Source organism: Anser brachyrhynchus, assembly GCF_964034855.1.
Source record: "Anser brachyrhynchus genome assembly, chromosome: 9".
Taxonomy (NCBI): Eukaryota; Metazoa; Chordata; class Aves; order Anseriformes; family Anatidae; genus Anser; species Anser brachyrhynchus.
The window spans coordinates 1,011,434-1,023,818 of record NC_137703.1 but is presented as its reverse complement, the minus strand read 5'-3'; positions in this window follow the sequence as shown (position 1 = coordinate 1,023,818).

Below are 12,385 nucleotides of genomic sequence, written 5' to 3'. Positions count from 1 at the left end.
ACACCTTCTTGTTTATAAATCTAGTTTAAACACAGTAGTTGGTGCAACAGGCCTTGGTAGACAAAGACAGAAATATTTGAAATAAACTGTAAGCAGCATTCTCTTACTACCAGACAGTTCTCACACAGCTAAATTCTGACTAAATTATTTTTGCCAGAATTCACGGTGGGGATTCGCTCTGCTGGGTCCGGCTGCACCGCATCTCCAGTGATCCTCAGGAGAGAACGGCATCTCTGGCAATCCCCTCCCTGCAGGAGCTTCAGTGAAACCCCCATACTGTTGTTTGTGCGGGTCTTTGCCCATGAAACATCTCCCCACGAAGACAAAGGTCGCGTTCTGCCAGCCCTGCTGTGGGGCCGGTAACAGTTCCAGCTGTTTCTGCTGAGGACGCCCGCGCCCATGGCTTGCTGTGACTTCAGATAAAGGGTGTCGCAGTCACTCAGGGTGGAAGAGAAGCGTCGGGCCACAACTTTCTTAAACGCATCGTGCAGCTGAAGCCTGGCACTCCCCGTGTTTGTTTTGTAGGCGTAGGTCATGCCCTGTACCTGTCTCTGCTGAGTCCCCAGATAGGCCGCCGGTGTGCCAGGCCTCCTCCGCCTGGTTCCTCCCGGGTGCAGTCTTCTCACCCGCCTGCAAAGTGTCACCTGCAGGCTGATCCTCAGCTAGGTCACTGTACAGAGCTCTACAGATCAATCAATTGAATGTTTTACCTGATATTGAGCCCCGAGGACTGGGCTTTGGCTGCCTTTCTGTTCTAGACTCTACCTACAGCATTGTCCTTAACTTGTGACAAACCTAAGGCCATCTTTATTCCACAGGAGCACTGCGGTTATTTGAAGAAGTGAAATACACGTCTGCGAGCACCTCTAACTGCATGTTCCTGAATGAGCCTCAACGACTGCTCACCTCCTGCATGGACGTGCAGAGATGTTGGTTTTGGAAACAAACTAACTGAGCCCAGAGTGAGGCTTTCAAGCCCTTTCCCCACCGCTCCCTGTTTCTCGTTTCGCTGTCTGTACGATTCCCCCTTCTAGCGGTACTCCAGAGATGGCGTAGCACATCTAATCCTGACAGCGCGCTCCCACCTTCAGCTAAGCGAGCCAAAACCAGTCATCGACCAGCCATTGTTTGCAAAGTTATCTTTAAAAACAGCTATAAAAATTGGCTGAAAGGCTACAGTATCACTGAGAAAATACTGTATTTTCTTGTTCTGCTGACAGACTTTGCTTGCCCTACACTAAGGTTTTGGCTACAATACGGATTTGTTTACCTTCATCACCTCTACAGCGTACCCACATGCAAATCACTTACACTGCACTTTCCACTAACACGGCAGCAGAAGATTTTATAAAGACCAGACAATTGTAACATTGGCTTAAATCCAATCCATTTAATCCCAATTCGATTGAATCATTTGTTTATTTCAGGGACAGAATAAAATTTCAGTATATGTATTTTTTTCATTCTTCGTGATGCTATTGATTGCTGTCATTTCTGAGGGAAATGTTTTATGTTCAAAGCAAAAACTGATCTTTATGCTGTTGACATCTTGAAAATGTCAAAGTAAAAATCATCTTAAAAGTATAAATTTGGTTACTAAGTAGTTTACTATACAATATTCACATACATAACTAGCTTTTATTGTGTTGAGTAAACCTGCTCATTATTTGTGTGAGTAGTTTCACTGAATGATTATTTCTCTGCATAATTTGGAAAGATCAAGTCATGAGCTTTTTCTGTTATAGTTACCTTTGCCCATACAAGTATCAGCATCTTAAAACTATAAAGTGTTGTTGGTTGCTCTTTTTTCTTTTCCCCAAAATGAATTTCATTAATTATAGCTAAAAGACTAAACTTCTGTAGTTTAAATCAATGACACTTATGATATCAAAGGTTTCAGTACCGTGAATGTTCGTCTTTGTCTGATAACATCAAGATTTGGCACTATGAAAATAGGTGAAGATCTTCTGGTGTTACTAGAGGGACTTTCTAGCCAGGTCCTCTGGTACTCTCTCGAAAGACACATAGCCAAACCACTTACAGCCATGGGATTAGGCCCAGGCAAGGTCAGTGTTAGCAAAGGGATATGTAACCTTCGAGCTGACTAAGTACAACTGAGATTGTTTAGGATGAGTGTTTTACAGAAAAACTGTGCTATACCTGGGGAACAGAAAAATGATGTGAGAAGTGGGCTAAGTTGCAAGATATGTCCTGCTTAGCTAGCATCTCTACGTTTGTGAAGTTCAGAAAGCCTGAGCTCTGTCAGTGAAACAGAGCTAGAACCTGTCGGAAGTGTGTGGCTTTGATTAAAACAGACCCTCTGAAAATGTGCTTAGAATTAGTTGAGTGTGCATGAACATGATTGTATTTGAAACTCTATAATGCTGTGGAAGTGGCAAAGAGATGATAGCCTTTATTTAGTTTTTCTCTGACTTCTGTTAGTAGCTATTCATTTAAATCATTTTTATTAATACATCGGAAGCTCTTGTGACTGTGAAGGAGACTCCTCTGGGATCATAGTGCTCTGCCATTTGCTAGCTAGGTATGATGATAATTGAACTTTAAAGCTACAAATAATACTAACTATCATATGTTGACATTCAAGTTTTATGAGATAATAGTGATATTAATAACAATATTGTAGCATATATTTATGTAACAACTTTCAATTCCACATAAAGATGCAATTCCATACACATTTTTCTCTACTTTCCTCCGTGGTGATGGTGGCCAAAGGACTTCATACCTTTTTTTGCTCTGAGTTATACAGCAACAGTTTTTAGGTCCACGGTGTAAACAGGCCCTAAAACTGATGAACTGATCTGTGGTGAGAATAGGTCCTTCTATTGTGGGTCCTGCTTAACTGCTTACAGGCCACTGGGGCTAAATACAAAGAGCTGAGCAGTGAATTGATCTGTGTTTTCAGCAGAACTAAAGGGGCAGAGAATGTCTTAATTCAGCACTGCTGCTGATAAATCCTACGGGAAGTCATGGTCAGAGAATACTGTACACGGTCATTTAACGTCCTAATGTCTGAAAAGTTCCCTGGACATAATAGAGATCTGTTTCAATTCACTTAAGTTTTAATGACTTAACCAGTTCAAAATCCAATATAAAATAGTTAAAATGAGAAGATTTGGAACGATTTGGGGAAGCGATGCTATTCTCTCACTCCCATACTGTTAGTATGTGGCATTAACATTAGCACTGTACTGTAAGGAAAAGGGAGAAGGTAAAGGGAGAATACTTACTGAGGGAAACTAAGGTGATGAAATCATCTCTGAAGAGTTCAAAACACAGAATTACACTAAGTGTTTTCTGGCATTGAACAAATCTGAAGAAATTTTTCAATGTATATTCATTTTGAATATATGAATTTGAGTAAGTTCTCTGGCCCTGAATCAGTTTTTAATTCAGTGGCATACAAAAAAAGTCTTTCTCTGGGGTTCGTCATCAGGACGATTGTATGTTGGTTTGGGGTTCCTTTGGTGGGAGCCGAGGAAGGAGATGACGACCTTCTGAGCACAAAAATGTAAGTACTCACATTTTAAAGCATTTGCCAGTTTTAATAACTATATGATAAACAACATTTTTAAGATTTTTTGTGCACATTTGATCAGTAAAGCATCCCCTCGCTCCTTTAATAGCACTAAGAGTGCTTCTGGTTGATATTTAGTTCTATTTGTCACAGTAATGCCTAATAACATTAGTACTGACATTCAGTACATCTCTTGTTCTGAAACAACTTCACTTCTCCTTATTTAAATTGGATTGCTCCTATTGAAATAGTGGTAATGCATTCAGCGTTGTGCAAGAGATAATCTCAGCCCTAAAAATTTGCTGGTAAAGTTTAACCAAAAATCAGTAAGAAAGATTTACATGGTGGGTATAAACTTGTTTTAAGAATAGCAGTGGAAGCTGCTGACTACTTTTGAAAATCTGTCCACATCCTGGCAATGGGTGGCTGAAGATCTCTGTCATCCTATCTCTACTTCTCCTGCTTCATCCTTCCTCTTTCCAGTAACAGGAAGCCCAAGTACTGATCAGAAGGCAACGAAACATATTGCTCTAATAAACTATGCTACTCTCATGCTCTGCCCAAAAAATCTGTGCAAAAAGCTGGACACTTGTGTCCGTGTTATGATTGCTAATAAAACTGCACTTGTCCTCCTACCCTACATTACAGAAGATTCATATTTAAGAGAGAAAAGATCTTTCAAAATTCTTCATAAAAAAATAATCTGGTATTCCAATGGGATTTAAATCTAATAATAATTAACATGTCTGCACCTTGAGTTACTGCTGATAATTCTATTCATGAGTATGTATCTAAAAGAAGACTGCCTAATTTCTGTTTGTCTTAATCCTATGGTATTAACTATTCTTATTCTAGAACCAAGATGTCTACATAAGGAGTTAAATGAGATAGTCAATTAGGGTAATTCCACGGGTAGAGTAGTTTTATTATAAGTGAAACTGTTCCATCTGTTCGACACCTAGATAATCAGAAAGAAACTGATAAGACAAATTGCTAAGTGACTCAGGCCAAAGGTACTCCTTAATGCCGCAATTTGATATGTTTGCAGTAGCATGAGTTGGTTTCTCCCCTGACTCAACCAGCTGAACAGTCTCCCTTCTGCCAGCAACTTCCTGAGGAGGAAGTGATTTATGCGGAGTCATCCTTTTCCTGCCTGTCTGTATTAGCAGGTCTAGCACACCTCGTTGGAAAACGCAGCCCTACTGTGACTCCCCTCTGCAAAAAGAATTCTGAGAGGCAGAATTACCCGGGTTTCATTTTAATGAAAAAATAGCAGTTGCTGGTGGATGTAAATAAATAATAAAAAAGGTAGGACATGTAGGAAAAAAAGTCAATTATTTCCAACAAAAGCCCTGCCAGAGATCTTATCGGTACTGAAAAAATAGCTGTGCTGCCACAACTTACTGCATGGCATCTCCCTAGATCTGGTGTGACAATACCAGTTTATTTTTCTTTATGATGGAAGTGTTCAATGGCATGTTTATATCCCGCTCATAGATATGTTGTTTATAATCAAAATATGCATAGTATATCAAAGTGCAGCTGTATTTCTGTTCTTCACTAAATATCAGCCCTTTTGTATTTGCCAGAGTAGCAGTTTAAATAAAAGGTGGTGAAGATCGGGATTTTAGACAAGCGTGCAAAACAAAGAACACTTCTCTGTTACTATCTGCAGCAGTCAGGGTGTATGTAGGTGGACTGAAACACCTTTTGGAACCATAAATGTAATCTTGATAGCACTTGCATGGAAACAATCCTATTGTATGTTAATGAAAATGGTATGATCAGCACGAAGTGAAACTGATGACTAATTCCAAAAATAGACTTCCTGTCTGCAGCAAAAGCCCTTTTTGTAGAAAAATGCATTTTCTTCATTGACTGGTATTATATTACATTGCAATATTAACTCTGCTGGCAGCAACATTCAGAAACAGTAAAAAGTTGTAATTTTGAGAGTCTTCCCTCTTCAACTAGTTGAATTTGTTTATTCTTCCACCACCTTACCAGGAACAAGGAGTTTCTCTCGACAGACACTTCTGGTCACATTGCAGTGAGGAATGAATACTTTCAACTGTGATCTTATCATATTTCGTAAGTTAGACGGGAGTTTCCAGAGTCCTAAAGAAGCAGACAGTGGGGTTTGCAGCTCGTTAGGCTATGGTCTTCTGTGTAGGAATCACTGTAATAGTCTGCCTTCTGTCTCAGACTAGTGATGTAAAACTACGGTTGTAAATATTGGCAGTTTAACTAAAGTCTAGGGCTTTTTTCCCTTGGTAATAATGACAGAAACACATTCTCATTTTAAAGAATGAGAGTACATCTTTGGAAGGAAATGTCCTAAATAAAATCAGAGTTTTATTCCTTTCCTTTCTCGTTGCCTGTAACTCCCATGAACGTTATGGAGTAATAGATATATCCAGAAAGTCAGTGAGTCCACAGACGTGTAAATATTAAAGAGGTGTAAGCAAGGGGCTGGTAATTGAGAGAGGTAAGAGGATCTGTTTCCCCCATGTACTAGAACGAGAGAAATGAAAATACCTATTCCAATCACTACGGAAAAGTGATTTAAACATAGCAAAAACACATAAAAGTTAAAAAAAAAAAAATTTACAGTTTTCAGTGGACAGAATGGAGCTATCCCCTAGAATATAATTTAACCAAAATCTCTCATTGTCTCTTGAAGAGTGTTTAGTGGTTCATGGTCAAGAGAATTGGTGATAAGAGATGTGCAAGAGGGAAGGTTGATACACAAGCATATTTTGCTCTCTGAACCTATGCGCACAGGATTTTATCAAGAATAATAATATTACTAAAGCTGCAGAAGCTCACAAAAATTGCACCCATTTTTAGGCGCTTGGCACAAACTCATAAAACATTTACAATATGGTCCTTTGGGATGCTGAGCATCTCTAGCTCTCATGAAGACAGGCAAGCCTTGGATCCCTCAGCCTTGCCCTGATTGAGTCCTTAAGACTGCAAGAGAAAAGAAATTAAACTAGACAAGAGGATCTGCCTGCTTAATTGAGCTTTATTTTGTAATGCACAGGCAGACTGCAAGATCAGCAAATCTTTGCAAGCTATGTGGCCATATGGGCAATGGCAGTTTATGAAACAACTGTGCCAAATTTGGCAGCCTTTCTGATGTCCACATGGCAGGTCAGTGAAAACCATTTCAATGCCAGTTACATAATTTCACTCTTCAGTCATCTGCGAAGAATATGTAAAACAAGAGTTTAGAATAAATGGCATCCTTTCAGCACTGAAATTTACACTGTTGTTTATGAAGTATATACGCTTCCTTTCTAACCAGCAGAGTTCTTTTGCTGCATCTTAGGTAACTGAAAACATTCGAGAGTAAATACTGGTGGGTATTCTTTAGCCTTGTATTTGAGTATTAATTTCTAAGTAAATTTTGGCTCAGCGTATCAACAAAGAAGATAAGCTTTTCTGAGGGAAAGTAAGACACAACAGGCTCAGACTAATGTAAGTTATCTGCAACCTCAATAGACTTCAAATCTCTTGAACAAAATGCCACATTTTCTGAATGTTCTAAAAGGTCTGCTGCCTGTAGTTTACTCTTAGGTTGTTTTTGTCTGGTCAAGGCTGGAGGGATCACAGTGGCTGACCGCCGGCTGTGTCACCAGTGCACTCGCTAAATACTGTTTCATCTTCCAGGCCTTCAGCTGCTGGGCCAGATTAAGGTGAATGTGGAAGCAAACTAACTCTTGCAACACCTGGCCTCTGCAGATAACCCCACCCAGCTTGACTTTAGGCCAAGTCATGGCACATAAACAACCTCTGTTGTATGGACAGATGACCTCATGAGAACGAACAGATAAGATGAAATGATGTTGATACTACTTGATCTGTAAGCCACGTTCGATATTGTCAGACCAGGCAGTCAGGAATGCTGATGTGACCACAAGCCCTCAGAGAATCTGTGTGAAAGCTGGCGATCGTCACGCGCTGTCAGGACACCGGCTGCTCCCGCAGGGCCTCCTCCTGCCCTGGCCGGCTCCTGGCAGGCAGGCTCCCTGCCCCGCTGCGATATCCACAGCTCTGAGCTTTCTGGAGCGCTGGTGCTGCAGGCGGTCCTGCGTATCGCCATCCACAATTCCAACAATAAATAGAAACTATTACCATTTGCAGAATGTAGACTTATTTATATTTCCGTATATTTTATTTTGTCATCAACAGTTCCCGTACAAAGGTACTGCAGGAGTGCTGATGGCCCTGTATGGCTGTAACGGCCTCTGCTTGTGGCACCGTGCTGCTTGACATAGACCAGGAAAACACAGACCAGGTTAGTCCAGTCATGTGAGAAAAAGTACTGGAAGACCTACCTGAGAATCACGGCTGGATAAAAGTAGAGTAACCCATCAGGAGTCAATCCATGGTAAATGAGAAAGGTACACAAATTATTTATAGGAAGTGCGTTCCTCAGGATAGAACTGTATTCCTCATTCGTCCCACTCACAAACAGCAAATAAAAATATCTAGTCCTAGGATCTACTCCAATCAATCCTTCTAATCTTCTGCTCGTTTGAGCCAGTTCTTGATTGCTCAAGCAGTGAACTTTGAGGATCTCTCATTTTGAATGGAACAGATGAGGCATTTTAACACTGTAAGCAGAACAAAATGTCAAGATGGTCACAGAAATTCAGTTTTCAACTATACTTCACTTTTTTTGCTTGGGTTTCACCCTGCTATTAAAGCCAGTAGGCTGCTTTACCCTATGAGATTATTTTTGCATAAAGGTAAATTAAAAATCAAAACTAGACACACCATTAAATATGCCATACAAGGCACAAATGTTTGACAGTTATCCAATTTATCAAAACCACCTAAATTTCTGATTCTGTTCACCAGAGTGCTTACAACCAGTGTGATAGCATTAGGAAATTTTGCATTTCTGGTGTTCAAATACAAATGCAAACTGCATTATAAATCTTTTGATATCTCTTCCAGTTTTGTGGCAGACTATCGATAACTACTCTGAATGTAATAAAATAATATGTCAACATTGTTTCTTACTAGAAACAGGGGATGTGGGAAAAGCTTTTATACAGTCCAAAATACACCACAGCCACTGTTTCCCATTTGTATTGCGGCCACTTATTCTGACAAAAAATGAAGGCTTCGTACAACATGGCATGGTTTAATTACACCTAGGTCTAGATTCATATAAATTTCTTATGAAGTTATCTTCCTGATACTTTCACAGACTGTTTAACGAAGTGTTGTATGCTGACGCTGAGGTGACTGACTAATACAAACATCTGTGTAAGAGTCAGTTTTGATTTCATTGTTAACTAATCCCTCAGTATCTGTCTTTGTACAGTAAACAACAAACTTCATAGTTGAGATTGGATTGAATCCTTCTGCAAACAAATATAAGTAAATGCTTTCATCAGAACAGGAAAGTAAACTCTGGGGCTTTTGTGGTTGCATTAACAAACCAAATTAAAGTCTTTTATTTTGTCTTTTTTTTTCTTTTTTTTCTTTTTTTTTTTTTTTCTAATGAAAACTTCCAGCACTGTAGTGCTTAGCACCTAAAACAAGAGCAGCTTGGGGTCTGCACAGGCTGAAGAAGCATTCAGAAGAGGGCTCAGGATCTCATGGCAGCTGGGATCTGGAAGGAGCCTTCCAGTTCTCTGCCTCCTGAAGTCATTTTGCACTGTGCCATTGCTTAAAATAACGATTTTAAAGCACTTCCTTAATAAAGGCTCTCATATGATAATACTTCCCTCACCCAGGAAGGACTGCTGTGCCATGCTGTCAAAGAAAAAGTCAAAAAAATGCAAATTCCCAGTTAGTTTCACTCTCGGCTCACTGGAAGCAGAGGCGTTGGAGCTCCCTGCGGGCATGAGGCCAGGCACGCCGGGGCGAGGCCGCTGGCACTGGGGAAGGCGCTGCTCTGCGGGGCCGCCGCGTCCCGCTCCGCTGACCCAGCACGGCGTGACGGCAGCGGGACGGATTTTTGGGGAGCGTGGTTACCAGTGTTTAACGAGCGTGCATCGTATGTGCTTTCCCTCTGCCAGACTCATACGTGGCGTGAGTGCCCCGGCGTCAGCGCCGACCTGCCTGTAAGCGTGAGTCACGCCTCCGGCCCTGTCCCTGCCTCTTCTGGGACCTGAGCGACCAACGCCTGCTGCAGTCATGCTCCTGGGAGAGAAGGGACGTGGAGAGCACAGTACCTGGAGCGTTTTGTAAAAAAGGTGTGGAGCTGGCTCAGGTAACAACAACAACAAAACAGAATCACAGAACCACAGAATGGCTGAGTTGGCAGGGACCTCTGGGGTCCCCCCGATCCAGACCCCTGCCCCAGCAGGGCCACCCAGAGCAGGACCCAGGCCACGTCTCCCCAGGGAGACCCCAGCACCCTGTGGCACTGCCCGGCACAGAGGCGCTGCCTGGGGGCCAGAGGGAGTTTGTAGCTGCAGGTGCTGGTGATGTGCGGGCTGTGCTGCATGGAGGGAGAGGATGGGGCACTTCGCGCCACTGCTGGTCGCCCCTGTCATTGGGTCAAGGTCACTGTTGCCTTTGTACAGGCTCATGCCCTCTGGATGCAATGACCTGGCTGTGCTTCCTTGCTGGATTTATGGAGAGTGACAGAAGCTGGGGCAAATTCCTTGTAACTCCTTTGCCACTTGTGCGTCTGCAGAGAGCAGGCACCATCTGTTTCTGAGCGAGGAAAGACAAAAGTGCATTTACTAGTTTAGTGACAAACATTGCTGATCTGATGATTAAAAAAATGCTATCCAAATTACAAATTTCTTAAAAGCTAATTCTCTATTCTTTTACACATAATACAGCCATTCATTCACATTATAAGTACAAACGTTATAGAAGCTATAATTATGTGTAATTAAATTTTCTTATTTTTTATTATTTATTTTAAGCCAAATACCTAAAAAACCTGTGATCGCAGAAAATCAAGCTGAACATTGAATCGAAGTAATAGTCTATTCTAATGAAAATGCTCCACAGAAAATACACACTGGGCTTCACGGAGCGGAGGTTCTGACAAGAAATACCTAGGGTATTGTGACCCTTGCTGTTGTACAGTGAATGTAACTATGGACTATTTGAAGCAGCTGAAAATTCAGAAAGTTAGTGGTGCTGTAAAAGAGCATTACGGGAGAGTCTGTGCACTACTGAAGAGTCTGTGCTTTCCTGTTCCATGTAACGGAGGGACTGAGGCTCCTGTGCAGGGGAACTTGTCCGAAGGTAATGTTGACTCATGTGGAACATTTAAAAGAGAAGTAGGATTGTGTCTGTAAAAATTAGATAACACTCTCAGATTCCTGAACGCCTGATCACTAAAGGGACAAAGGTCATTTAATTTTTTTAATGGCATGGACTGTACCTAGACTATGTGAGTAAGGGAACATTTTGAGGGAGCCGACAATAGTTACTGGGGAGAGAAAAGCTGGTGGGGGGCATGTGCCTGGGCTGTTAAGCTGCCTCTGGATCCAAATGCTTTTTTCACTCGTGACAGTAAAAGCTGTATAAAGAAACAGGTGAAGAAAAAAGCCACTGCATTTTCAGTGCAGGTGTATTTGAGAGCCAAATTAAAGAAGACACAAATACAAAGAAAGTTTGCAATACTGGTGATGCCTAATTCTATGTGCAAAAATAAATTTGTCTGCTTAGTTGAGTTATGAGATCTACTAAGATTTCATCTGCAGAGATCAAATGAGCGTGCATTATAATGTTATTGTTAAGCTGTGTGATGGATAATATGGCTAAGGCCCTACTAATATTTGCGTAATAAACCTCATGTTTTCTTAGGATAACCATTGTCTTCACATTTCCCTGTCTCATCGCAAGTCCATCCTCACACAATTAAATCCAGTTCAGACTGTATGCTTCTCAGGACGGAGACATGCTTTTGCAAAAGCATTTATACACGCACATGTGCGCATGTATGTACTCTGCCTACCCACAGTGTTGTATACAGCGAACTGCAGAATAAAGCAGTTTTCTCTAAGTTTCTCCTTCTCACATCCTCAGATATGAAAGAATAGATTGTGAAAAAGTTCTTAGTAGTAAAATTGTTCTGGAACATTCAAAAAACTCAGTAAACTGTACTATGAGTTTATCTTTCATTGTTCATGTAACATGAGTCTACAAATAGACAGTCTGTTCCTATTACAGTTAGTTCATTTTTTAAATAACAAATTAGTAACAAAAGTAGCATTTAAAAGTAAAGTTTCATGTAGATAAAGACCAAACCACTCTTCCTACTTCTACTTACCTCAATGCCAATAACTAAACTCGTAGTACAATGAAATTCTGTAAGTAGCATTTAAAAATTGACAATAGGCTCTGATCATTTAGCACATGGATCCCATTGTAAGAGCACTTTTTCAGAATTAGGAAATCTATTGCTTAATTAATGTTTTGTGGCAGTTTGAATATGTAAAATGCTATATAAATGATGAGTATGATTCAGTTGTCAGTATCTGAACATAAATTATGCTTCACGCAGGGTTTAGGATAAGAAATTCCATAACATTTGGCAAAATGGCTTATGCATTCCCAGTAATTTTACATAAAATCTATTCATAGTGTCCACTGACTGGAAACAATATATGTGATTCTTTTAGTCAAACTACTTAATTCAGCAGATAACCACTGCCGCTTCATAGTTCATGGATTAGAATTTAAGAGAGCAGCTGAGGCATACATTTGAATTTGATTAATGACAAAGGGACCGTTTCAGAAAACAGAGGACACACTGTCCACTTAGCTCACAGTACAAAACAAAAAGTCAAAGTGACCACTTTCAGTTGAACAGAAAAATGAAAAGTGGTGCTCCCCCCATGCTTAGCTCCACCGGTT